This window comes from Musca domestica, unplaced genomic scaffold, assembly GCF_030504385.1.
Source record: "Musca domestica strain aabys unplaced genomic scaffold, Musca_domestica.polishedcontigs.V.1.1 2, whole genome shotgun sequence".
Taxonomy (NCBI): Eukaryota; Metazoa; Arthropoda; class Insecta; order Diptera; family Muscidae; genus Musca; species Musca domestica.
In genome coordinates, this window is record NW_026712249.1 from 575,460 (window position 1) to 601,206 (window position 25,747).

General features: G+C 40.9%; 1 protein-coding gene across 7 annotated transcripts in view; it reads right to left on the minus strand.

Annotated features, from left to right (window-relative positions):
• The window catches only part of LOC101892866 (broad-complex core protein), a 109,350-nt gene that overhangs the window by 27,957 nt on the left and 55,646 nt on the right, over positions 1-25,747 (minus strand). Inside the window, exon 1 of one of the 7 annotated variants that reach the window (XM_059121544.1) lies at positions 10,983-11,381. The exons of 1 other annotated variant lie outside the window; for it this stretch is intronic. The gene's annotated coding sequence lies outside the window, so the exon portion shown is untranslated. Of the gene's footprint in view, positions 1-9,641; positions 9,781-10,982; positions 11,401-17,175; positions 17,780-25,747 lie in introns of those variants that run through there. 5 more of the 7 variants (XM_059121546.1, XM_059121542.1, XM_059121538.1 and 2 more) reach the window with 5 other exon arrangements.

Genomic DNA, 25,747 nt, shown 5'->3' on the forward strand with positions numbered 1-25,747 from the left:
ATGGCATTGAATCAAATAGAATTTGAGCAGGGATCCAAGTTTAAGCCGATAAAAGTAATTTGAATGCATTCTTTTGGTCGGGGAAAATCAATTAAACCCTTAGCAGATATTGATGTTCCCTCCCCTCCTGCTTTGATTCAACGCGCGCCCTTCCCCAAAACGCGATCCCCTAGTGAGTGCAAAATACGTACTTTCCTAAAATTGTTGATGTCTTTTGTGTGGCGCACACAGTTCTCCAAACGGCTCGACAAGATATATTTGTGAGAAAGAGAGTGAGAGAGAGAGCGGGAAAGAGCGAGAGCATCAGCAAAGTTGCAGGCCATACCATAAAATTCTATTTTTTATTCTTTGGTTTTTGTGTTTTTTTTTTGCTATTTTCAAGGTTAAGTTTTAGTTGTGCACAATAAATACTGAAAAGCACACACATTCATGCACACGATAGCTGTTGTTTTGGAAAGTTTGCGAAAGTGTGACGATGTGTGTTTGCTTGGATGATGAATATTCAATAGTTTCACTCACTGACAAACATTCCGTTCTACAGCTACCCATTCGATATGTTGAAACCTCGACACACCGATGGTAGCTACGACAATTTGTTGCGACGTTCTAATCTGGTCGTAGGTACAAACCAAACACATAAACTCACTGTAGACTAGTGCCCAGACAGTCTAATGCAAATCACCAGTCACCTAGTTGCGATTTACAAGGTCAGGGAAGCCCCTACGACAAGGCCAAACAAATAACAACAGCCACCGGAAAGAGAAGAAAAACAAAACAGAGGCAATAGAAAATGCAAACACTTGTTGCTAGACCTGCTACAAAGTCGCACAGACCGAAAACCAACAGCAAATGTAAAGTAGTTAGACACACACACACACGTACACATACAAACTAGCACACGGAACCAAGTGCCCAGACTCGTATTTGCCACAGACCAGCAGCCGAGAGCAAAAACTACACACATTGACTTTAGCCTCCGCATGCAGCTGACAAATGTTCGTCCCTTAGAAGAGTATTAGAGCCACATAAACGCACTTACACACACACACACACACTCAGTCCCACAGACATGGCACATCAGAAACCATTGTAATGTTGCACACTCTGGTGGCGAAGCTCTGGTGCACATGTTCGGCATTGGGCAGGAGGTGGTGGAGGTGGAATCAGCAACAACCACTCCGAAAACTAGATTTTCACGATGTAGTCGTCGTTGACGTAGCCCGTGCTAGTTGTTATCGTCATCATCATCATCTCAACTTACAACGAAGCAACCAGCCATTCATTCATCCATCCATTCATTCACTGCATCTACGACAACTAGTCGCCATGTCTGTTTGGATGTTAGTTTTTCATGTGCTTGGGTGTTTGCGCGCACTTCTCAGTCATTCATTCATGAATCCTTTCCATTCAAATGGCGGCGACGGCGATCCGGATGATGGTGTTGACGATGGGAATTAAAACGGCAGCCAACTAGAAGAATTCGGATATAGACGTAACGGCACTTTACCTAAACTATCTCCAATATAGAAGTGTGTACAGGTTACATTTGCTTGGGAGGTTCAAAGTGCACCGCAACTAAGATTTTCTATTCGGGTCAACGCCAAGGCCATCAGTGAAATACATATGTATTCCTTTGGACCTCAATTGATTTTATGGATACTTGCATGCATCAAATTGGCGCCCAAGGGAGTCAGGGTAAAAATAACCCGCCCGGTGCAACAATCAGTGGCATTTGCTTCCTCCTATGTCCCATTACTGACTAATTTACAGTTATACGAGACTTGCGGTGTAGTAAGCGATTCAGTACCGCAGAAGTTTAAATTTATTCCACTAGAATTGCCTGTTCCATTTCAGGTACTAACACTAAAAGTAATCGCGTATGTATGGATGAACGTAGGTATGACGCAAACCCCAGATTCTTATTTTAGGCTGAGTGCCAGAGACGACATAATTTTTGTAATTGTGAATAGATTAGCAGTTTTCATCTCGATTTGAAGCCACGAAACTATACTTTTCTGTTTTCTCAAAATAGTCCATGCCCACTGATTTCATGTAAGTACACAAATGTCGGTACCTATCTATATACATGCAGGCATGTATACATATTTATTTTCGACAACAGTTCTTTAGCTGAAAAAAAAGAACTCAAACTAAATTATAATCCAGACAAAAAAAAAAAAAACATTGCTTGTATTTGCGAATAGAAAATAATAACAAAAAAAAAAAAAAAACAAAAGCAAATAAAAAGCTGAAAATATCAGCTTCGTTCTGTTCAAGTTCAAGGTCTTACACAAACACAACGTCTGCCAAATGGAAAAAACACAATAGATACACTACAATCGACAAGCTCTCATGAAAGCAAAAGTGGCCACGGAAACGGCGACGAGCGACGTGAGGGCTACATGTAGGTAGTATTCGACGACGATCGCAGCCACTTAAGCTGACGTAGAAATCCTGCTCACAACCACCACCACCATCATGTGTGCAAATTTCTATGGAGCCACAGGCAAAGACAGCAAGAAAGGAATAGGAAAAAAAAACCATTGGACTGATTTTAGCTCATGGCGTTTTAGGTAGAGAATGCCACAGCCCGGTTCCTATCCCTCCACAAGTCTAGTGCACACTCGACTATCGGCATTCTCTAACACTCGCTGCCAAATACACTGACACTGGCTGGGAGAGTCTTAAATTGTTTGTTTCCAAAAAGCTCTCAACCAAGCAGCTAGAGTGTGACCTTCACCTTAACCTAGTCATCCAGCGTCGGACGTTCGGTCGTTTACCCCAGTTTCTAAATAGTGCGATAGGAACCGCTTGCCTGTCTGTAGCTCCCCTCTCGATAAAAAGCTTGGTGTGTGTGTGTGTGTCTGCCATTCACTGCTGCAAAGCAAGAACGATCTCACTCTCACATGCTTATCTAGCCCCCTAAATAAAAAGTCGAAGCAGCAAACGAAGAGACTAAACAAGATTTTGAGAGCTTGTCGGTTGTGTTAGATGGAGAGTTAGAGAGCATTCTCGCAGTTGTGTGGCCAAATGAGTCGGACACACTCGCAACACTCACACACAGCCAGGCAGACATGCAAGGGAGCGAGTGCCTCCAGTCTTGCCGAGCCAGTTTGCCCCTGCTATGCGCAGCCATTAGATCAAATTGAATGTGTACCAACAAACGCTTTCTCGTTGTTATTGTTGTTTTTCAGCATTAAGAGTTTAAGATTGAACTCAAACCCGTTTCCCCTTACTGAAACTAGCAATGACGCGGGCAAGAATGGAGCCAAAATAAGCAACTAGTTTGTTATCTTTTCATATTTGATACCTAGGTACTCCTGTGGGTAGAGGAAATCCGATGCATCAAAATTCTCGCGACGACCAGGGATTGTGGCGTAAACTTATTTTCCCATGACTCGGAATTATTTTTAGTTGAACTTAACCCTGTATGCGACACTGGGGTCTTTTGTCAAAAGTGGGATTTCTATTTGCGAAGCCAAAGCTCTAAACAGTTTTGAGCTTTTTTCTATTGCGCGCTCTTTACCAGAATGGGCCGCATGTGTAGCATATGTACGCGTGTGTGTACATAGTTTGGGTATCACCATCAACTAGTATGTCTAGTCGCCAAGAGATCTCTCTAGGCTAGACAATGAAACGAAACTGTTTTGCGAGTACAAGAGCAGCAGCTGCGGCTAGCTTCTCTTATAGTTGGTGTGTGCGGTGAAAAACTATTTTTTAGTTGACGGAGGCCAGCGTATGGCAATAGAAAATGTGTATCCAGCTTTAGTTTTCTGCAAACCGTTAGCGGGATCGGTTCTCCGAGGCATAGTTGTGAACGCGTACCGCGAATCACCACGGGTCTCTGTAATATTCGCGTTTGGTTCTGTGACGGGAGATGGGCTTGGGCTGGGTGTGTTGAAATTAAAAGCCGTGCGAAGTGAATAGAATGAAGTGGATATTGGCATAGAAGTTGTCGACATGGACAAGCACACCTTGGTACCTATAAAATGTTGTGACTGAATGCATCAGTTCGGTGAGTCGACGGTATTTTGCTCAGTTCATGTGCGATCATGTGCCATGGAGGCCATTGAACCCTAAATGTATAAATTCGCAATGATAACGCCTCGCCGTGCTCGCTCGCTGGCCACAAGTTTACTAAGCGCGATGTGTTCCATGTTTGTCAATTATTTCGTTTGATTATTCAAGACCAAGAAAAAAAAATAAATTTATATATATATGAATACATGAATAAATAATAAGTGCTCACACTCCTGATCGCGAACCGCTCGAGTTGTTGTTTTATCACAAATTATTGAATTACTTCCTTCCGTAGATGCCGAACATTTTGGGCAAAAAAAAGTAATAATAATAAAATTCTACCAAAAATAAATGACGAATGCACATGCACATACATTTATTCACACACATACACATACAAATGTGTGTTTATTTTTGACTACATGTGGCTGGGTGAGTTGAATCCAAATAATCTTATCGCTCGCATGGTTGGTTCATTGTCCTCGTACCTACCTAAATAGTATGTGTGTACGTATGTATGTAGATTTGTGTTACAAACTGAAATCAACAACAAAAAATGGGCAGCACCCTTGTAGAGCGGGTTGCTCGTCTAACTTTCGTCTATGGTTTATCTGAGTGGAGACGACTTTCAAACGATGAGAGCACTTCAGCCTCCGAAACCCCACAACTCATGTGGACTCCCTCTGAGGAGGGAGTCTAGAGTTGCGTTGTGATCCGGCCGATCGTCGAGTATCTCGCGCACTCAACCAACCACCAATCAGGTCCGTGTGTGAGTGAGTGTAGAATGCTACGTATCCGCATGCAATTCGTAGTACGTTTAAAAAACCACCGTCTCGCCCGTGTGTCCCTCGGAGTGCCGCACTTACTGCGAGCTGCACACCCGATGTTCTGGTTTATTTGCATTGTGTGGATTTGTGTGAGTGTGTCTGTTTGTTTTGTTGTCATTAGCTGTTTTACTCTCCTTTTTGCAACAGAAAAACACATAGCGAAAAAGGTTAAGAAACTTATTGGGTTTAATAACATTTCACAAGGTTATTAGACAAACAAAAACAAAGCAAATTTAATATTCGCACACACACACATATATATATATATATATATACACAAGCGGGTACATGCATGTACAAGAGTGCAGACATACGCAAAGCGTAGTCGCAACGCACACAATTTGCTCCAGCTCTGACAGCAGAGGCAAAGCATTGGAAACGCCGCCGCCGTCGTCGTCGTCATCACAAGAGCAATAATAACGAGCCCCAATTGGTGATCATCGACATAGTCAATCGTTTAGCGTGCACTCGCCTGTCTGTCTATGTGTGTGTGTTTTGTTGACCAGGCTCTTTAATTGATGTTAATGATCTTCAATGTGAGGTGGTTGGCATTGTGAATGCAATTCGAACTGCAGCTTGCACTTGATGCGAGTTACCGATTGACAGATTCTATTCAGATTATTGGAGTCATAGGAAGGTCACAAGACCCCATACTGTCGTACGCACAGATTTACTTGGAATTTCTGTGAAGTCTGAATATCTCAACATACCTTGGTTGGAATATTCTTCCCCGACATCATTGGCAATATTTTTAAATTCTAAACAATGTTAGCTGAAACACTAAATCTAGGTACCGATTTTAGATTTTTTCCTATGGTCAAACGATCTTTGCAGTTCACCAATCTCATCGTTAGCTCGCTTCGCGTGTTTTCGACTGTTCTTTTAGAAACGCTCAACAAAATGCGTTCATTCAGTTTTCGATTTTAGGATGAAGCACAATGTCTATAAAAAATATTGAAATCAGTAGACTGAGTTGCCTCTTGACGTTAAATCAACGCCTCTAATTTTTCAAAAGTCGTTGCATCGATGGAACCTGTAGATTGTTGAACTTCTCAAGAGATATGGATTCATGGTTTTTAAAATAGCTTTGATTCTCGGGTCGTAGTCACTTGAAAGCGTTAATGGTAATCAATACGGTTTCTGTAAGATGGAGGATACATTATTTTGTCATTCCATTTGCAACAAACAGATCGAATTATTTATCGTAGAGGGTCCGTAGTGTATAACTTCGTGATCAGTGGGAAATCTGTCTCTTGAAATCATGACAGAACCCGCATTAAATAAGAGAGAGTATTTAGACTCTAGGAAGTTTCCGGAATGACCTAGTTTAGAGTAACCTTTGCAGAGGAGAAACGATCCTTTCCTTTCCAGTTCCTTTACTCTCACTCTCTTTTGTGATTCTTGCTACTTAAGCGTAAAAGGAGCAAGGAAACAAACTTTGAAAGTAATGGAAATAATAGAACGAATAGCAAGGATTGAGTTTGAAGAAATTAAGAAACTAGATGAATGGCTAGTTCCACAAATCTACCATTTGTAAAGTTCTTCTAGATTTGAGGCATTTCGACTGGTTCGGCCCCATGTTCCAATCGATAGGACATGCCAAATCCGGCCCGACGGAATTTAATGCAATGTTATCTCATCCATCATTGACGCATAATGTTGTTTTTTTTTTTTTTTTTCGCTACCAAGACATTTACATACGCAACACGATTAAAAAGAGTTATCAATTGGATTGATCTGATGTTTTTGTTAAGCTTATTGGCCAGGGCAAATAGCTCGATTGCAAAATTGCCTCTGTTCCAACTTGTAACTTATGTCAACATGCCGATCGGCTGCATTTGCCTAGGAGCATATCAGTGTATTTGTAGGCATGCATGTGCACGCGTGTGTGTGTGCTTGTTTACAGCACTAGACACTCGAAAGTCGTAGACATTTCCCGTGACCAACTGACTGACTGACACAAAATGTCTGCAAAGGCGCCTTCTCCAATTGCAACCCGAAGTGGAACCACAACAAAAACCAGGAGAACAAAACAAACGAGCCACAACTGCCAGCCATGCAACGGAAAATGCAGTGCCGATGGATTATCACAACGTCTGTCCATGCGTGCCTCATGTTTGCGAATCGTGTTGCTAGACGGGTTCTGACCATTGTTTTTGTTTGGGTACGTTTTATTTTGGCAAAAGCTCGTGCGGCCATAGAAACGAAATGAGAAGTCTAGAAGTTATCATCGGCTCGTTCGTGGCGCATCTGAATGCATGCAGAAGGGAGGCGTACCTAATACCAGTCGGTGTGAGAGGCAGTCAGATAGTCAGGCAACATTAACAACAATCGTCAGTACATCGTGTTTTATTTGAAAATTTCCAGTCACTCTCAGGGACAAACGGTGTTTACTGCAGCTGCAGCAAATGCTGTCTGCAAGTATCCAACTCAAATGTGAGGCATAGACGACATCATCGTCATTGTCGACGACGACTACCAGCCTAGCCGGCAATGCAACCAGCAGTTGGCCTTGGTTTCGATTTCCGAGAATAGCAAGCTCCCTCCGCATTGAACGCAGACACACAGACACACCCAACACATAGCGACGTATTATCGAACGGACGGACGAATAAATGGATGGATGGATGCAATGCATGTTTGGATGAATGCATTTTGTGAGCATCCTACTTGGATGCGGCTTGCTGTTGGTTGTAGTAGGTTGCAGAGGTTTTGTGTGAGTGTGTGAACGAAAATGGCCTTGAATGGCATCAATAAAACGTTGTTGTTTACTTCTGCACTTCTGCTGAAGTTCGTGGAGTCTGTCACAATGCTATTCTAAGTCCGTGAAATGACTATTCAATGGGGACAGTGCCTGGGCACTAATTGCGGATCAAGGCCAACGGAAGTTCTATGATGAACATGAGAGTGTGAATCACATACCTAGTGGGGAGCATTCTCAGTGGCCATTCCAATAGATCACGACTTTTTTCGATCTGAAAAGCTGTTCGGCACCGTCTCGCAATAGTCGCAGCCGCAGGAAACAGTTATGTGTCTGCCAGCGCTACTGCTTACGTCACTACGAGCTTACTCGCCCAGCCAGGAAAGTATCACATTATCAATGAAACCCTATATGTTCTCGGGTGCAAACGCCATACCTTCTTTTTGGAACATGTGGGACTTATTCACATGGTCGGTGTGAAATCGCTAACAGTCGACTCCGCATAGAAGGAATAGGCACTTGAAGTGTAATTGGTTTACATTTGCAATGGGTCATAGCTAGCATCTCAATTGAATTATGATGCTCAGCGATCAGAACGGTACAGGGCTAAAAATCAGTTGGTACTGAATATGCTCCACGCGATGTGTTGCGGATGCATCAACTTGTATTTTACGGTTTGCAATAGCTCGTGAATTGCATTTACTCGAAGCTGACTGTGTGGTATTATTTTTGTAAGAAATCTAAACTGGGATAGCCCGTATTCTCGTAGCACAATGGAGGGGTGGTGGCCAGTGGAACGAGGTGTTGTCGGGGCAAACTCTTTAGCAGCGCTTCCTTGTTGCGAATAAAAGCAAGAAAAAAAAGAAAATAACAACACAACACACAACAGAAAAGATTATCGCAAAAACCTTGAAAATGTGACCATACAAAAGTGCAATTCTAGTCAGGTTTCTCTATCGAAGCACCAGAAAAACGAGCAAAAACTATGTGCCGTCGCATACAAACATACACCGGTTGAGCACATGTATGCAGTGCAGTGCAGAGGGCTGCTCGACTGGCTCTCTTGGCTTTGTACGATTAGTTGGTGATATAAAGCAAAAAAAAAGAAACAGAAAAAAACAGAACAAAAAATGTCTGAGCGGGTGTCTGGTCTGTCGTCTCCTCGTTTAGACGACGGAGACAATGAATGCATCTCTGACACAGCTAGAACCTACAACTACATACCAATATGTGTGCGCTGCGTGCGAGTGTGTGTGGTGTGGTGTTATGCTAAGCGAAGGAATGTAGGAAAATGTGTTAGTGGAGTAGTTGAGCATTACGTCACCTGGGTTACTAGTTCCATACATAGTCTCTGGGCTTTTCTTGGTCTCGGTCGGGGTTACAACTTTGCTTCACAAATATGCGTATGTGTGTGAGTGCAAGTGTTTCTGTGTGTATGCGCTCATGCATACTCAGTGCAACAGGAAGGCATTTGAATGGGCAGAAGCTTATCAGGAGTCGGTGGAGAAAACCACTGTCTATGCTAACCTAAGTCCGACAGTCACGACGAACTGTGTGATTGAGGGGGGGGGGGAGGGGGTTGCGAAACGACAATCACTTCATGGCAATGCCTGAATGGTTTCTGACGGAGGAGTTGGCGGATATGGTTGCTTTGTTGTATTTGGAGGGACGCAAACTAGCACAGTCGCGAATCTGAGCGAGAGTGATGACTAGTTATGCACTTCGTGTGTGACCATGATCTTTGTTGCCTTCGTGCGTACTTCAGGCGTTATTAGGGTGTATGTGTGCAGTTGCCCAAGTCTATTGTGGTTGGTGCACAGTTTATTCATAGATTAAGTTTTGTGGTGAGCGTTGGTATATGCGTACATAAGTACATTGTGGCCACTAACTGTGAAATCGAAAGTGACCGCTAATGTGAGCAAGGAAGGGAAAGAGGAGCTACGTTTGAATTAAAATTGCATTGGAGCGGGCGTAACTTTCCAGCGCTATATTTGAGCAACCTAACGATTTTCTATGAGGGGAGGCCAAAGCGCTATTGGGGTCTTCACAGCACATACAATGTATGTATGTCGAAGACATCGAAGAGTACTTACCAGCATTCGCCGGACGACGTATGAACATATGTATATCTAAAGCACAGCAAAAAACCTGAGAGAATTTTAACAGCTGGACAGTCGCACTGTCTTATGGTCTCGTATTTGTTTTTATGCAACTGAGGTAGGCGTACATGTTGGAGCATAACGCTCAGCAGGTAGATTGGTTAGGCCAGGTACGACAAACTAAAGCTTTATATAGGTAGGTATATCCTGAGTGAATGATTTTCGGAGTTCACATAAGTTCGGCACTTTACACTGCTGCGGTGGTCATAAACATATCTCAGCAGATATCAGAACTGCACTGGAATCACGGAGGAGACGGACGGGACACTTGTCCCCGCGAACCTTTTTATTTCTAAAAACACAGCTTGCACTTGGTATTGTTCGCGTGAGTTCGGTTCCACAATAATTCTTTTTGTTATGCTTTCCTAGACCGAAGAAGCTCTTGCTTGTGATCTTCCGCTTAATGCGTGCGTTCTCGTTTGCAACTTTACGAAATCTAAAATAATAACGAAAACCAAGAATGTACTTGTCCGTCACACATTCCGCAAGGCAATTTTATTCCACACACCCATACCAAGAAATCAAAACTCGCACTCACGCACACATCAAAACTCCGGGATGGACACATACACACACGCACAAACATATATAGATATGGCAACGCAATGTTGGTACGTAATAAAAAAATGGAAGAAAATAAAAGGCGAATCAGACGAGGAGAAGTGGAGAACTGCTGCCGATGGCTATTGCGACGAGGAAGAGTGGCTGACTAAGTGGAGGGAATCGCAACACAAAGAGTGCAACCGATAAAACTCAAACTAAACACGATCGGCAGCAGCCGCAACACTACCAACCAAGTTGCGCTGCCCTCAGCACTCGCTTTTGTATGTGTGCGAGCTTGTTCACTTTGCAAAAACAAACAAACAAAAAAAAAAAAAAAAAAAACAACGTCCACAAGTTAGCTCTATAAAGGGCGCACAAAGGAATTGAGGACTAATACGCAGAAGCCAAAGCCAAACGAAGAAAAAAGAGACTGCCGCAGACAACTTAGTGGACGTTGATAACACTAGCTCTCTCAGGGAGATGGAATTCGGTTGTCCTTCAGGTCTAGCAAGCAAAATCGCACGGGTAGTCGTTGTTCTAGTTTTGTACTTGTCATAACTTTTCGCAGGTCAATGCAAAAGCTAATCCACTTTGAATCACTTCCACTCACTCGCTCACTCAGTCCCGCATCGTTCTCCCCGTATCGTGTTGACCGAGTTTTCGATTGCGTTCCCATGACTGGTTTGGTGCAGGAAGGCTTCACTTACACATTTGTTTTGTCTGTACACTTACTTTTCTGTATGGAAGGTGTGTGGATGTAACTTTTGTTATTTTCTGTTTTGTTTTTATATTTTGAACGGACCGAGCCGGAGCTGTTCATCCCATTTGATTCACTGCTTGCATCTTTGAATGCTCCAAACGGCGCACATATGCAGGCACTATGTTTCCGGGTGTTGAATGTTCCAGTTTCCTGTAGAACCGACAAAGGTATTTCGCACTGACCGCTGGCCGCACTGTTTCGCACTGAACGAGCCCACGAAGATGAGCGAGAATTATTCAATAATTATCTTTTGCTGCTTGGACGGCTAGCTGTCTAACAGTTGAATCCAAAATTGTTTTTGTGTTTCTGCTGGCCGAACCTTTACTGATCGAATTAACAAATTCAACTGAAGTGAACAGCGTGCGGCGTGTAATATGTCGCATTGAATCTGAGAATGTATTCCCAGTGTGCCATTACGATGTGTCGGAGAGTTCTCATTTCTCATTTCTTATTTTTTTTTTGTTTTACTTTATTTTCGGTGTGTGTTTTTTGGTATATTTTGTCGTTTGTGTTGTTGTTGTTGCAATTGTTGTTTTTGGCTCTTATATTTTTGGTGCTTTTTGCTATGCATGTACATTTAACCGCCGTTGCAGTCGAGCTGTCATACGCGACGATACGGCAATAATGTAGTCGGACGACGTCACTGCCTGTATCAACTGAGGTTAGCGGCTATGCGAAAACGGAATCAGAAACAGAAAAAAGAAAACGCTGTTGTCATGATCGTAACATTGGAGTAACATCGATCAATTAACTGCATGTCCCGCAGCTGCAGTACTCAATGCAGCGTTTGACGCCAACGTCGATTGCCACTGAGAGTGACAGTAGTTCCGATCAGTAACACAAAGACGCAGAAGTCCTAAAAATTCCACTCATACATTCATTTCGAGTTTGATTCCACCGTTTGTAACCCATATGCCACCGATTATCGTAAAAGTGCGACACGGGCCCTTGTAGCCGATAGTGCAGCGGCCTTGTAGCCGTGATGCCGGTGGAGAGTGATGCGATGGAATATTGCATTCGGTATCCGATGTCGATTCGCATAGAAATTTCCCAACGACAGGCTTGTGCGTGGTCCCACAATGTCATTGACGCAACACTGCACAGCTAATTAAAATCTCCCTTGCAATTTTCGTAGACAATTAACAATATTCCGTTATGGGCCATTATGGCTTCATTGTTCCGAGACACCACACGGTGCTTCAGAAGTCGAATTTCCTGGATAAATAGCAAAGGTCTGTCGACACCGATTTCTAATATCTATTTGTTATTCGATTGTTAAAATATTGAGGCAACTGAATCCAAACACTTAGGTGAACTATTGGAGGCTTGCATCCAAAGTATTTTTTTCTCAGGTAGATAGCTTTGTTGTATTTAAGATACGTTAGTACAAATAACTGCAACGCTTGCAAAATGTGGTCAGTTTGATAGAAAAATACCCCCGGAATCCCTTGAACTCCGGGGGATATTTTTTGAAAAAAATAAATAAATAAATCTGTTTAAAAGTGCCGTTGGAAGATATACGAAAAATGTCAAAGAAATTTTAGTTTTATTTGCGATCGTCTAAACGTTTTTGCCAATTTGTTTTTATATCCTCAGCCATATGGCTAAAGAGGGTATATATCATTTGATACGGTCAAAACCTGCCTAATCGAAATAACGGTTTTAGACCCTAGGTCTCTTTGGACCAAATCCGGTGCGCTTAATAACTCTCGAAGGGAGTATCCGATTTGGTCCAGACATAGTACATCGTAATATTTTAGTCAAACTTAGATCGAGTTCGGAGATGGGCAATATCGGCCCACTCCGTCTGGTACCTCCCCCACAAAACGTCGAAATTTTCAAAAAAAAAAAATATTTTTTCTGCACAGAAAAAGAAAGGATAATCCTTTGATGCTCCAGCTTTGCAAATCCTAATATTTGCATCAGTGCTAGGTCAGGTGTGAAAATGGACAATATCGGACCATTCCATCAAGTACCTCCCCCACAAATGGTCAAAATTTTGAATAATTACAACTCTTTCAAATTTCACACATCCCAATATTTATATTAAACCAAGCTCTGGTATTAAGATGAAATATACCGGTCCACTCCTTCTGATACCTCCCCCACAAATGGTCGAAATTTTCAAAAAATATATTTTTTGCACAGAAATGATACGATAACCCGAAATTGCTTCAACTTTGCAAATCCTAATATTTGCATCAGTGCTAGGTCTGGAACCTACCCCACAAATGGTCGAAATTTTCAAAAATATATATTTTTTGAACAGATGGAGAATCCATAATCAGATTTTGTCCCAACTTTGCAAATCTTAAAGTGCTCGGTCAGGTACCTCCCCCACAAAGGGTCAACCTTTTGAATAACCAAAACGTTTATAAAATCCGAAATAAGCATCAGGTTCTCTTTATATTTCACACATCCCATTGATACGATAACCCGAAATTGCTTCAACTTTGCAAATCCTAATATTTGCATCAGTGCTAGGTCTGGTGCGAAAATGGACAATATCGGTCCACTCCTTCTAGTGCCTCCCCCACAAATGGTCGAAATTTTCAAAAATATATATTTTTTGAACAGATGGAGAATCCATAATCAGATTTTGTCCCAACTTTGCAAATCTTAAAGTGCTCGGTCAGGTGTAAAAATGGACAATATCTGTCCTCACCATCAATTGAACAATTACAACTCTCATAAAATGTGATGTAAGAGTCAAATTGTCTTGAAATTTCACACATCCCAATATTTATATTAACTCAAGGTCTGGTTTTAAGATGGAATATATCGGTCACACAGGATCTGGTAAAAAACAAGGTAGAGATCGGACCATTCCTTCTGGTACCTCCCCCACAAAGGGTCAACCTTTTGAATAACCAAAACGTTTATAAAATCCGAAATAAGCATCAGGTTCTCTTTATATTTCACACATCCCATTGTTTCCACTGATAAAAGATCCGTTGTAAAGATGGAATATGTCGGTCCACTCCGTCTGTTACCTCCCCCACAATAGCTCAAAATTTTGAATATCCATTAAGATTCCATTCAATACTTGGTACATTCCAATATTACCATCAACACAACACAGTCCAAACATAGCACGTCGCAATATTTATATCATTATATTTAGGTCCGATACGAAATGGCCAAAATTGGCCCATTCCTTCGGAACCTACTGCATGAGGGGTTAAACATTTGAATAATCATAACAGAAGTCAAAATATTTTTAAATACTCGAACATTGGCTGAGGGTATACATCTGTCGGCAAAACCGACCGATACTTTTTTACTTGTTATCTCCTGGGGAGCAAATAGCCAGCCGAACGGACCTACTCAATGAATAACCCGACGTTTCTTCGCTTTTAAGCCCTTGTTAAGTCATGGACATTTCCGGTTGTTTTAGATGATTTGACGAAAGTAACGACGTTAACGTATTCCTTTTTTTAAATACTAGTCGGAATTGCGACCAGTACCATAGATTGTGGCTTATCAAAATTCTTTCAAAAAAGTGTCCCTATTACTGGAGGGCTATTACTGTTCAAATCAAGACCACTTTCCAAATTTACAAATGGCTTGAATTATGAGACACATTATTGTGTATTTTTGGAAGCCGTTATTTATTCACTCTTTAAGCTTTGCATTCCTCTGTACTTCAATTTACACACACATACACACACATCGCACAAATATCTCTTCCTAAGATTTTTGTTTTTAATTCTTACTTAGATATCTGATATGGATTTGAGTCCTGCCTGTTGAATATTTAATATTGATGACATATATTCAGCATTGTGATTTTCCATATATTGTTTGTGGTCCAATTCAATTGCAATACGACTGACTTCACTTTCAGTAGAAAAAGGATAATGGACGAAGAACGATCTTCAACATTTTCGTAAAAGCCAATTAAACGCCAAGTGACACAATTAGAATAACTAGGTAAGTTTATTTAATTGGGATATTAATTTGGTTAGAAAACTCTGTGTTTTTCTGAGGACCGATACCCGACATCTAAAAATGATCGGAAACGAATATTTGTGACTGGTTGCTATGGAGGAACGCGCTGTAGATAAATCCTATCAAAAAATTACAACTTTGTCTAAGAGGCCATATCGAAGACTATAGCTTCTACGAAAGCGAGCGAAATTTTAGAGGTTGTAACTTCTGATATCTGAGCTTTTTGAAGCGGACTATCAGGGTCTGAACTAATCTGCATGTTTCTTATTGGCGTTGAGAAGTTCACCTTCAACATTTCTGATAAAATTTTTAGCACTACAAATGGAGAATGATTTGGATAAAAGTGTTAAACTGCCTTACCCCCTGGTTAACATTACCATTGTTCTCCACCAATAAACAAACGTTGTTTTTATAAAAACAACAATAAAAGGATTAAGCCTGACCATTTTGCAACAACAAAATACTATGGTATCCCAAACAAAAAAGCCAACACTGTTCTGTGTTAAAGAAACTATATTTGATTAATAAAAAAAAAAATAAAACAGTCAATTCATACGTTATTTAAAGAAATAATAAAACAAAAAATTGACGGTCATTCTGATTCGGGTTGTTAAAAGCTCCTTCGCTGGCGACCAGCAGTTGTCATGACTTGACAGGAGTGAGAGTGAACAGCAAAATATTATCTGGTTTGAGCAAATAGGCAATATGTAGTTGCCTCATTTAATGTCTTTGTTCGAGAGGGTTAGGTGGATTGGTTCAACCAAACCTATCTTCCTTTTTAAGTTCTTCAACATTTCAGCCATTGTGTCAATATTTAAGTGTAGCCAAATTGCTGAATGTGTTGAACTTCAATTGCACCGACAAACGCGATGTGCGTCTTTTCTGTATATTTTAATTGTTTATACCTTTGATACAGCCAAAGCGTGTCGATTTGAAATAAGCGTTTTAGATTTTAGGTTTTTTTGGACGAAATCTGTTCCAGGGCATTTGGAGTTGATCTAGCGGGGTCCGTTCGTCCGTCCGCATGTCTGTCTGGCTGGCTGGTGTGCACGATGACTCTCGAAGGAATATACGATTTAGCCCATTGTTGGTACATCGTAATAATGTTATTGGCATAGATGGAGTTCTAAGACGGGCAATATCGACCTACTCCTTCTAGTACCTCACTCACAAAGGGCTAAGAATTTTAAAAATAATAAGATAATAAGTCTTTAAGTTTCGCGCATCTCAATATTTTTATCAACACACGGTTATGTATGAAGACTGGATATATCGAACCACCCTTCGCGTATCTCCCCCACAAGGGGTCAAAATTTTAAGTATTTATAACGCTTGATATAAGTAAATACGAAAACCGAGATCTAATGTGAATATGGTTTTACGACCCACTCCCTCAGATACTTTCACCTACATTAGATCTAGTATGAATATGGGAATAATCGGCAAATTATTTCGTACATCTCCCACAAAGGGTCAACATTTTAAATAATTATAAATCTCATAACTCTCATAACATTTTCTTCAGACTTAATGTACTTCTATATTTCCATTAAATAGGGAAAATGTGAGCCCACTCCTTCTGGTACTTTACCCACAATAGTTCAACATTTTCAAATAAAATAAATACAACTATCTCTAATAAAGTGGCGGAAGTAGTCCAAATCTGCCACGTCAGACTTAGGTCAGACTCGAAAAGGAAAATATTAGCTCTCTCCATCGGTACCCTCCTAATAAAGGGAGAAGATTTTAAGTAATCGTAACGCAAGTCAAAAATTATTTTAATAAAATAACATTAGCTGACGGTATACTTCTATAACTTGGACCTTGGTATTTTATCGTCTGGCGGAGATGCCCATTATTTCCAGAAAACGAGGAGGGATTATATTAAAGTTCTAACTCTTAAAAAATTAATGTTGGATTTATTTGATCTGACTGGAGTTGGAGCACAATGGCACTTGCACTCGATAAGACCTGAATAACTTTTCCACAGGAGGAGGAGTTCTTTTGCCGGACCATTCAAAGGCACACAAACACATGCACATTCTTTTATAGAGAATTAAAAGGTGTACTTTTTTGAAGTTGTTTCCCACAGACGCATAACCATTCTGACCCCGCGATTTTTTATTTCCTTCTTGATTTGAGTCCATTAATGATGCCATGTCCGAAACGATGCCAGTTGGTGCTCTGAAATTTCTTAATTTGTTACTAACTTACCGACTTTTCGCCCGCTAACATTCTGAACCTCTGCGGTCACTTGCGATCGATTCGTAGGTTATTCACACAGACACACGCACACACGGTTGATTCAAATTGAACACGGACTCGGAGTTATGTTTTTTGAACTTAGCTGATTTGTGACAGGACTCGTTTCGTTTCGTTTGTTTTAAAATGATTACACTAAGACACGGCGACACTAACAACAACAATAAATACAACAAAAATTTTTAGGTGATGAAGTTGAAGACCGATTAGGAGTCTCTATTGCACATTTCTATAATCCGGCTTTGGAGTTTTACATTTCCCGCTGTTGTTGTTGTCGTTGTTGTTGAGCGACTATTTGTTAATATTATTATTTGCGATTAAAATTGTCGCTACTGTTGTTGGGGTTTGTTATGTTTCATTACTAAAGTTATTCTTATTGTTTTGTTGTTATTATTGCATTCGAATGGATTTGCTTTTATGGCTGATTATGTTTTCAGTTCGTCTTGTCCGTGAAATACGCGCGCACTTTGCCAGTAGCAAACTTGAACTAAGGTTGACTAGGAAAAGCCGTTTCTGAATTTGTTGTTTAAAGTGAACCGAACTGCAGGACATGGGACTAAGGACTAAACTTGCGACCGAGTGACTAAACAACACAACAACAAGACTCACAGCACGGCACAGCACAGAGCAGCCAGTTAACAACAAACAGAAGGATGTGTGGTAGCACGGATTGGTAGCAGAGCAGCAGGCCAAACACAATAACAAATGTGGACACACACACTCGCACACGTACACAGAAAACGTTGCATTACCAACGGGATGTTGGGGATTGAGATAGGTGGGCTGAGGTGCGACTAGAAAACACCGTTATTTTATTCTTTGCACTTGTGCTCTCTCTATCTGTCGTGAGTGACAACACTGGTGGCAGATCACCGCCACGGACCAAAGACCAGGCAATAGATTTTGGACTATCCGAACTTCTCTTTTGTAGTGTCTTTCTGGCTGCCTCGGCTAGGGGTGGGGGTAAGTTCTTGATGGTGAACTCCAGTCGGTGGCTGAAATCGTACGGAGCAAGTAGATGTTAAGCACGGAACCCGGAGTTGTCTGTGTCTTACTGCGGTGGCAACAGAAAGTGTTTTATTCTAATCACACGGCGTGTAGTTTATTTTTCTGTTAATTTTAAATTTGTTTCTATTTCGCGGCGCAGCCGACAGCGATGGCTGCGGCTAGCATCGCAGTCGCGGAACATCATCAACCATTAAAAAAGTAATAACGCTTTAACCAAAACCATTCAAAACTAACATCAGCCAAATAACCACCCACAACCACCACCACAACCATCACCACCACCCATCGTCGTCGGCAGCAGTATCTGAGCCAGCCACCACAGCCTCCCTTAAACACTCAGTGTAACAGTGAGACTCCTGTCGGTCGCTTCGGCGGATGGGATGCGATGCCAATTGTGAACAGCGAAAAAATGCCAAAGCAAAGCAGTGGCAAAAAAGTTCCTCTGTCTATTAAAAAACAGACACGAAAATAACAACAAACAACCCCAATCGGCAAACATCCCCTTCGCCGAGCGAGACGAGGCGAAAAGCTCTCGCCCAAACCAGTGCACTGGCACAGTTGTGCCGACGTGTTGTGTGCAACATCACACAAAAAGGGGAAAGTTTTCCTATTTCGTGTACGCTGCGAGTGTGGCAGTGGCAGTGGGAGTGAGTAAGTGAGTGAGCAAGTGTGTGCGTGTTTGTGTGTGTGTGTGAGTTGCGGCGAAAAACACGAACATAAAACAAAAATAACCAACCGAAAAAGGATAATAATTCTCCCTTTTTGCATGAAGCGCTTTTTTAATTTTAATTTTATTTTTATGTCGGTTTTATTTGGCGTTATTTTTTGTTTTTAATGGGTTGAAATGAAAGAGAGCGATATTGCTCTCACGTCGCCTCACTCATTCTCTTGCTGTCTTTCTCTAGTCATCGGGCAGGAGGAGTGTGTGCTGAAATGAATCTCTATGTGTGTACATGTATGTGTGTGTGTTTGAATTTGTAAATGCTAGTGACACACACACACACACCTACATCCAAACTATTCCAAATCATTACAACATATTGTACATATGATTATGTTGTTGTTGCTGCTAGTGCTACTTCGCTAGTCGTACTTCTGATATTGACATGATTGGGCACCCACAACAACAATGATCCGATTATGAATGGTGTCGCGTTTCACATGGTCACTTGTTGGCCACTCAGAATCCAGCTGGGAACCGATCCCTTAAGGATATCCCGAAACACACATCGACTGACATTCTTATTCGATTGCGAAGCGAACAATAACCGGCGACGGCTCAATAATAACTAAATTTCCAAAGATTGCTGTGGCCAATTCCACAGATTGACATTGAGCTGGATAGCTAGCCTTTGCACATTACAGCAGCCAGGAACATGCGAGAGCAGAGAGACTAAAACTTCCATAGTTTCGCGTGACCAGGGAAAGTGGTATGAACACTACCATTGACAATAGCCCCAAAAGCCGTGGGGTCCTGCGAAGGGGGTCCCTGCTAATGACCATCTTAACGACCATCGTTACACACGAAACAAAGCCATCCACATTTACACACAAGCAACAGTCTGCCAAAAGTGAAATGCCAAAAAAGAAACACAAATCAACAGTGCTCGCGCGTGAGTGTGTGTGTGTGTGTGTGGAAATGCTCAAAACTGCCATTAGATATACCATAGACATAGACACCACTCTTTGCAGAGAATGGAGCAAAGCAAAATCTGCTTCACGCAATCTTTATTTTCAACGCCATCAAAGCCATTGCAATCACCATTATCGTCGCCATAACCATCAAGCAAACAACCCACCAGTAGAGTCAAGAGCAAAATAACAGAACCGAAAGGAACATAACAGCAAATGTTTTTATTATAGCTCCTTTTCAGCACGCCTTCTCTGCGTTGGTCGACTACCACGGCCAAGTGATTTTCTTTTTTTTTGGCGCTCCTTCTTCTTCGGGTTCTTCTTCGTCAACATCCTCAGCATCAGCATAAGCAACATCATCATCATCATCACCGTCGTCATCTTAGTCACTGCTAACCAGAGGGACACACAACTGTGTGTAGAAAGGACAAAGCCAAAGATGAAGGAAGAAAAATACTCGCAGGCAAAGTTCCCTTTCAGCATCTCCATAGTTTGGCCGCATGTTATCCTTATTTTCACATTTTCCTTTTCCATTTGGCACAATTTCTTACATTTCCATGCTCTGCTGATACCGGCGAAATTTTGCCTACCCATGTGCACTCTTATCCTGTCAAGAGAAAGCAAAGCTCTCTGTCGAAGCGAAGCGAAGCAAACAATAAACAGCCATGAAGGAAAGCAAACAATAAGAAAAGGAAAAACCCAAAGGAAAATTTACTCTCTTCATTCAAAGTATTGGTGCAGCTCACATCGGAGTACTCAAAACACAAAAGGAACAACAAGTCCAAAGTAACGGCAGCGACCACAACAACATAACAACAATAATAAGATTGCAAAGAAATTCGGGATATTCCTGTAGTTTTGGGTGAGACGTCGGGCAGTGGCAAAGGCCAAGGTGGAAGAACACCCGCACACTCTATGACCCACAACAATAGTTTTTCTTTTTCCCCTACTTACATTTGTTGTTTTGCTCCTGGCTGTTTCCGCGTGTGGGTTGGTATGTGACTCCCCCCTTCACATGGTTGTGTGTTGTCGAATCTAGCATACATCATGTTATGAAGGTCATTTGTCCGACTAGCAAGACGACTTGCACAAACCCTCATACAGACGTAGTCGCAGCGTAGTGGGCCATCATCATTATCGTTACTAGCATCGACGTTTTTAGCGTCATCGTCATCATCGCCATCGCCATCGCCATCGCCACAATCAGCTCTGTCATTCCAATCGTCATTGCCTGGACCGAAAAGTTTGGTGTTGTTTGTTTGTGTTCTCCTCTGACATTCGTACTATTGATTGGTCTGGCAATGTTGATGCATAGGTGGGTCCGATCAGGTCACAATAACTGGAGGTGGATTGAGATTTGCGCTTCTTTAATATTTCACGATTCTGAGCATATTTTTTCACTTACATGGAAGTGAAGACGTTTGGATTAGAAATATTGTTGTTAACGATGTCATAAAGGGAAAATCGGTTATCGTAGTAAAAACCTTATACATTCTTGCAATTCCGGAACAGACCAAGTATTAAAACAATGCTTTTTTGCCACTTTTCAATTGGAGGTTTCGATGAACCTGATGAAGTCATTTTTTTGTTTTTATTGCTCTGCTCCAAAACCTCATAGAATCTGCTAGTTACTAATTTGTTTTTTCGATATTATAAAGGGAGATTCGGTTAACACAGTAAACATTTGAAAAAAATTAATTTCACTTTTTTTCATTGGTTATAATGTCATGGGTTATAATGCAATGTGGGTTAAGGTAAATCCTTAACATTTGTTTGATCCAGAAGGGGCATGCGGAAAAAATACATAATAAAAAATATTTTCCAATATTACTCTTGTCTAAAGAGTTCTTTTGACCGTTCTTTAATATTTCAAAAATACCGTCTTGGGACTAATTGTTTCTATCAATAGGTATTGTCTCGTTCGAGCTATAGAACCTTCACAGACAAAGCGTGGATATTTTAATAAAATATTAGAATAAATATTTGCAAAAAGATAACTGACATTATGTTCGAAATTAACTTTGTCATTACGTTAGTAACTCCTCGAAAATCTCATATCAGACCCAGCAACGTATATATATATTCTGGATCAGCGTAAAATTCTAAGTCGGTTTAGAGATTTCCGTCCGTCTATCTGACTGTCTGTCCTATATTTCGAACGAATTGAGAAAGAAGGCTAAAATTTTGAAGAGGTGTGTAATTTGCCAGTAGACAGGTTAAGTTCGTAAATGGGCTATGTCGGTCAACGTCTTCGTATAGTTTATATATAACGGTACCTCCCAAAATTTGATATTTTTAAGATTTTAGAGATATTATAGATAGGAATTGTTTCGCATAGCCCACATCTAGTAATAAAACTTGTCATTTATTAGCGTTTAAAGGTTGAAATGTCGATTACTGTATACTTTTGATTTAGAAAGAAAACAAGTAAAAAAGCTGTAAGTTCGGCCGGGCCGAACTTTAAATACCCTCCACCATTTGGTAAAAATTTGGCAATTTCCAAAAAAAAAAAAAAAAAAAAATAAATAAATAAATAAAATAAAATCCGTTACAAATTCTGTTAAAATCTTAAAAATACCAAATGCTTATACGACGACGTGGACCTGCACAGGCAACTTTTGTCATAAGTTTTTACAATATTTAAATGCGAAACTTGAAGAAAAATTTGTTTATAATGTAGTTAAAATCATCAAAATACCGAATATGGGGAGTACCGTTATATGGGGGCTATACGAAGACGTGGACCTACATGACCCATTTTCTGTTTTATGCTGCAGTATCTATTACGAACTTCAAGTACCAAATTTGGAACGATTCCGTCAAATAATGTCGCTAAAATCATCAAAATACCGAATATCGGGGGGTACCGTTATATGGGGGCTACACGAAGACGTGGACCTACATGGCTCATTTTTTGACTTAGGATGTAGTATCCATTACGAACTTCAAATGCCAAATTTGAAACAAATCCGGAGAATAATGTCGCTAAAATCATCAAAGTACCGAATATCGGGAGGTACCGTTATATGGGGGATATATGATAACTTGGACCTACATGGCCCATTTACGAACTTAACCTGCCTACTGGCAAAATATACATGTGTGCAAAATGTTAGCCTTCTATCTTAATTTGTTCGAAAGATAGCGTGATTACAACAGACAGGCAGACAGACAGACACACAGACGGACGTGGCTAAATCGTCTTAGAATTTTACGCTGATCAAGAATATATATACTTTGTTGGGTCTGACATGAGTATTTCGAGGAGTTACAAACGGAATGACAAATTAATATACCCTCCATAGTATGGTGGAGGGTATAACAAGACGTTAATCCAAATTTATATTCTGGACATTAAAGGGAAAATTATTTTAAAAATTTGGAATGAAACAGTAGTCTTTCTATCTTCGATTCAATTTCATGGCTAAACTCCACCATTCCATTCCTGTTTCGTGGTTTTTCATAAATGCAATAATTTTGTAAAGAAAACGATTGGAGGTTCTGTCTGACCCAACAAGACTCGAGTACTCGAACAGAGGCGGGTACTATTATTTGAAATGAGGTTCCTTTGATTTATACGATAGATCTTAACCCTATTGTTAATGATTTTCCTCTGATGCAAACATAAACAATTAAAAAAAAAGCTAAGCTCGGCCGGGCCGAAATTGTAATACCTTTCGTTATTTGGGTACCCTTCATTTGGAAGGAACTTGGAAAATTAAAAAAAAACCTTTAAAATGCCCCCTAAATGTAAACCGTAATATACGAGCTATACGAACACGTCAAACTATAGAAATATAGTCCTGAGACTGTGCCCACTTCCTGTCAGAAATATTCAAAATTATATGCAACAAGATTTTTTCCATTATTTTGTATTTTTCTTAATTTTTGAAATTATCCAAAAAACGCAAAGGAAGACTGCAATAGCTGGACTTTCTTTCAAAACTGTGCTCCAAATAGTTCAATCTTTCAATTCAATTCAATTCATTCTTCGAAAAAAATAGTAATCGGCTTGTAGCTTTTAACTGTAATACCGATTACGAACTTCAAGTACGAAATTTGAAACAATTTCGGCAAACAATGACGTCAATATCATCAATGTACCTAATAAAGGGGCTAGCGTTATACGTGGGCTATACGAAGACGTGGACCTGCATTGAAAATTGCATGACCCGACATGGACACCGCTAAATCGACTTAGAATTTTAGTCTGATACAGAATATTTTTACTTTATAGTATTTTACGGAGATACAAACTGAATGGCCAAGTTAATATATTCTCCATAGAATGGTGGAGGATATAAAAATGTGGTGGGTATAAAAATTCGAAGCAGTATTTCTTGTCTCAATATATGTAGTTTTGGTTTGGATGGGTTTAAGGATGCGCTGCTACATGAATTCGTCAACCGCTTTAATCTGAGATCTTTGGTCCATTGTGTTCATCCTGAGAAGATATGTGAAATTCCGGGAAAAGGGAGATATAAAGGCTAGAAGGTGAAGAGAATATTTATAGAGAGAAGTGTAGTTAGTAGGGTGGTCTGCCTAGCCAGGGAATGGCTTTGGCAAATTTGTAAATTTTGATGGGGTATATGTCTGAGACGAACGTTAGAGTTTCTATCTCCCACCTGCCAAATAGTCTATATCGCTTGTTGAATAATATGGGAGATGTGGAAAGTAGATGTTCGATCTTCTTTACCTCTTCTTCATCCACACATAGGCTACAGTAGTCAGGGACACTGTTGTCCCATCTTGAGGTCCGATATCTGTCCTCAGGAATGTAGTGACCAGTCAGTGTGGCCCTCACTATTCTTCATCCACACATAGGCTACAGTAGTCAGGGACACTGTTGCCCATCTTGATGTCCGATATCTGTCCTCAGGAATGTAGTGACCAGTCAGTGTGGCCATCACTATTCTTAGATCAGACCTACTAAGTGATAGAAGAGGGCTTGTTGTTATCCTTGAAACCGGTTTCCAAGTGCCATCTTCTTCGAGATGAGATTCTTTGAATCAGCTAAAGCAATAGCTTATTGGTTGTTTACCAGCCTCATCAATCGGTGTATCAGTCGACTGGGATCCGCCTCGAGCTGGTTCATCAGCCATTTAATTCCCTACTATATAGCTATGTCCTGGAGCCCAACAACCCCACTGGTCATGTTATGCTACTGCAGAGTTTTTCTTATCATTTCGGCTGCCGTCATGTGTGAATCTCGGCCAGGAAAACGTTGCAATTGTCATTAAGCTTATATGAGCATTTTATAATTGGGTTGGGGCAGAATACGCATGAATCTTGGATCTGGACCAGATCGTCCAGATGAGGTTCTGCCACCAGCCCAGACATCACTATCAGGTATATTAACAATAATGTAATTGATGTCGAAAAGGTCGACATATAATCACTAATCCTATTACCTTCGCCGACTAATTGCTAAGCCCAGGATTTGTGCATGTCCAACACGTGGAGTGTGCCATCCTCCAGCCTCCCGTAGTCTCAACGCTACGGGCTCAATATCCAGGGGCTGAATGTTTAGAAGCACATCCAGACACCTTGGAGAGTGCTCTTAAGAGCTCCGGTTGTCAGTTAGGACGCGGTTGTTTGCACTGTTGTTAATTTGGATATGAGTGCTCTGGATTTAATGGAACAGATGAGGCAACCATATTTCAGAACAGGAAAGATCACTGTGACATTCATCCAGCCTAGCCCCTAGCTCTTCCCTATGGCGTTCCTACATGAATAGAGGCAATGCGACCCTTTTTAGGTCCAGTGGATATGAAATCGAGAAGAATTGTTCCACTTTCCCCATGCCTAGGGATATTGATGTACTTAACAATTGCAAGCGACTGTAGCCTTAATAATTAATATTGGGAACATCGTTCGAAATCGA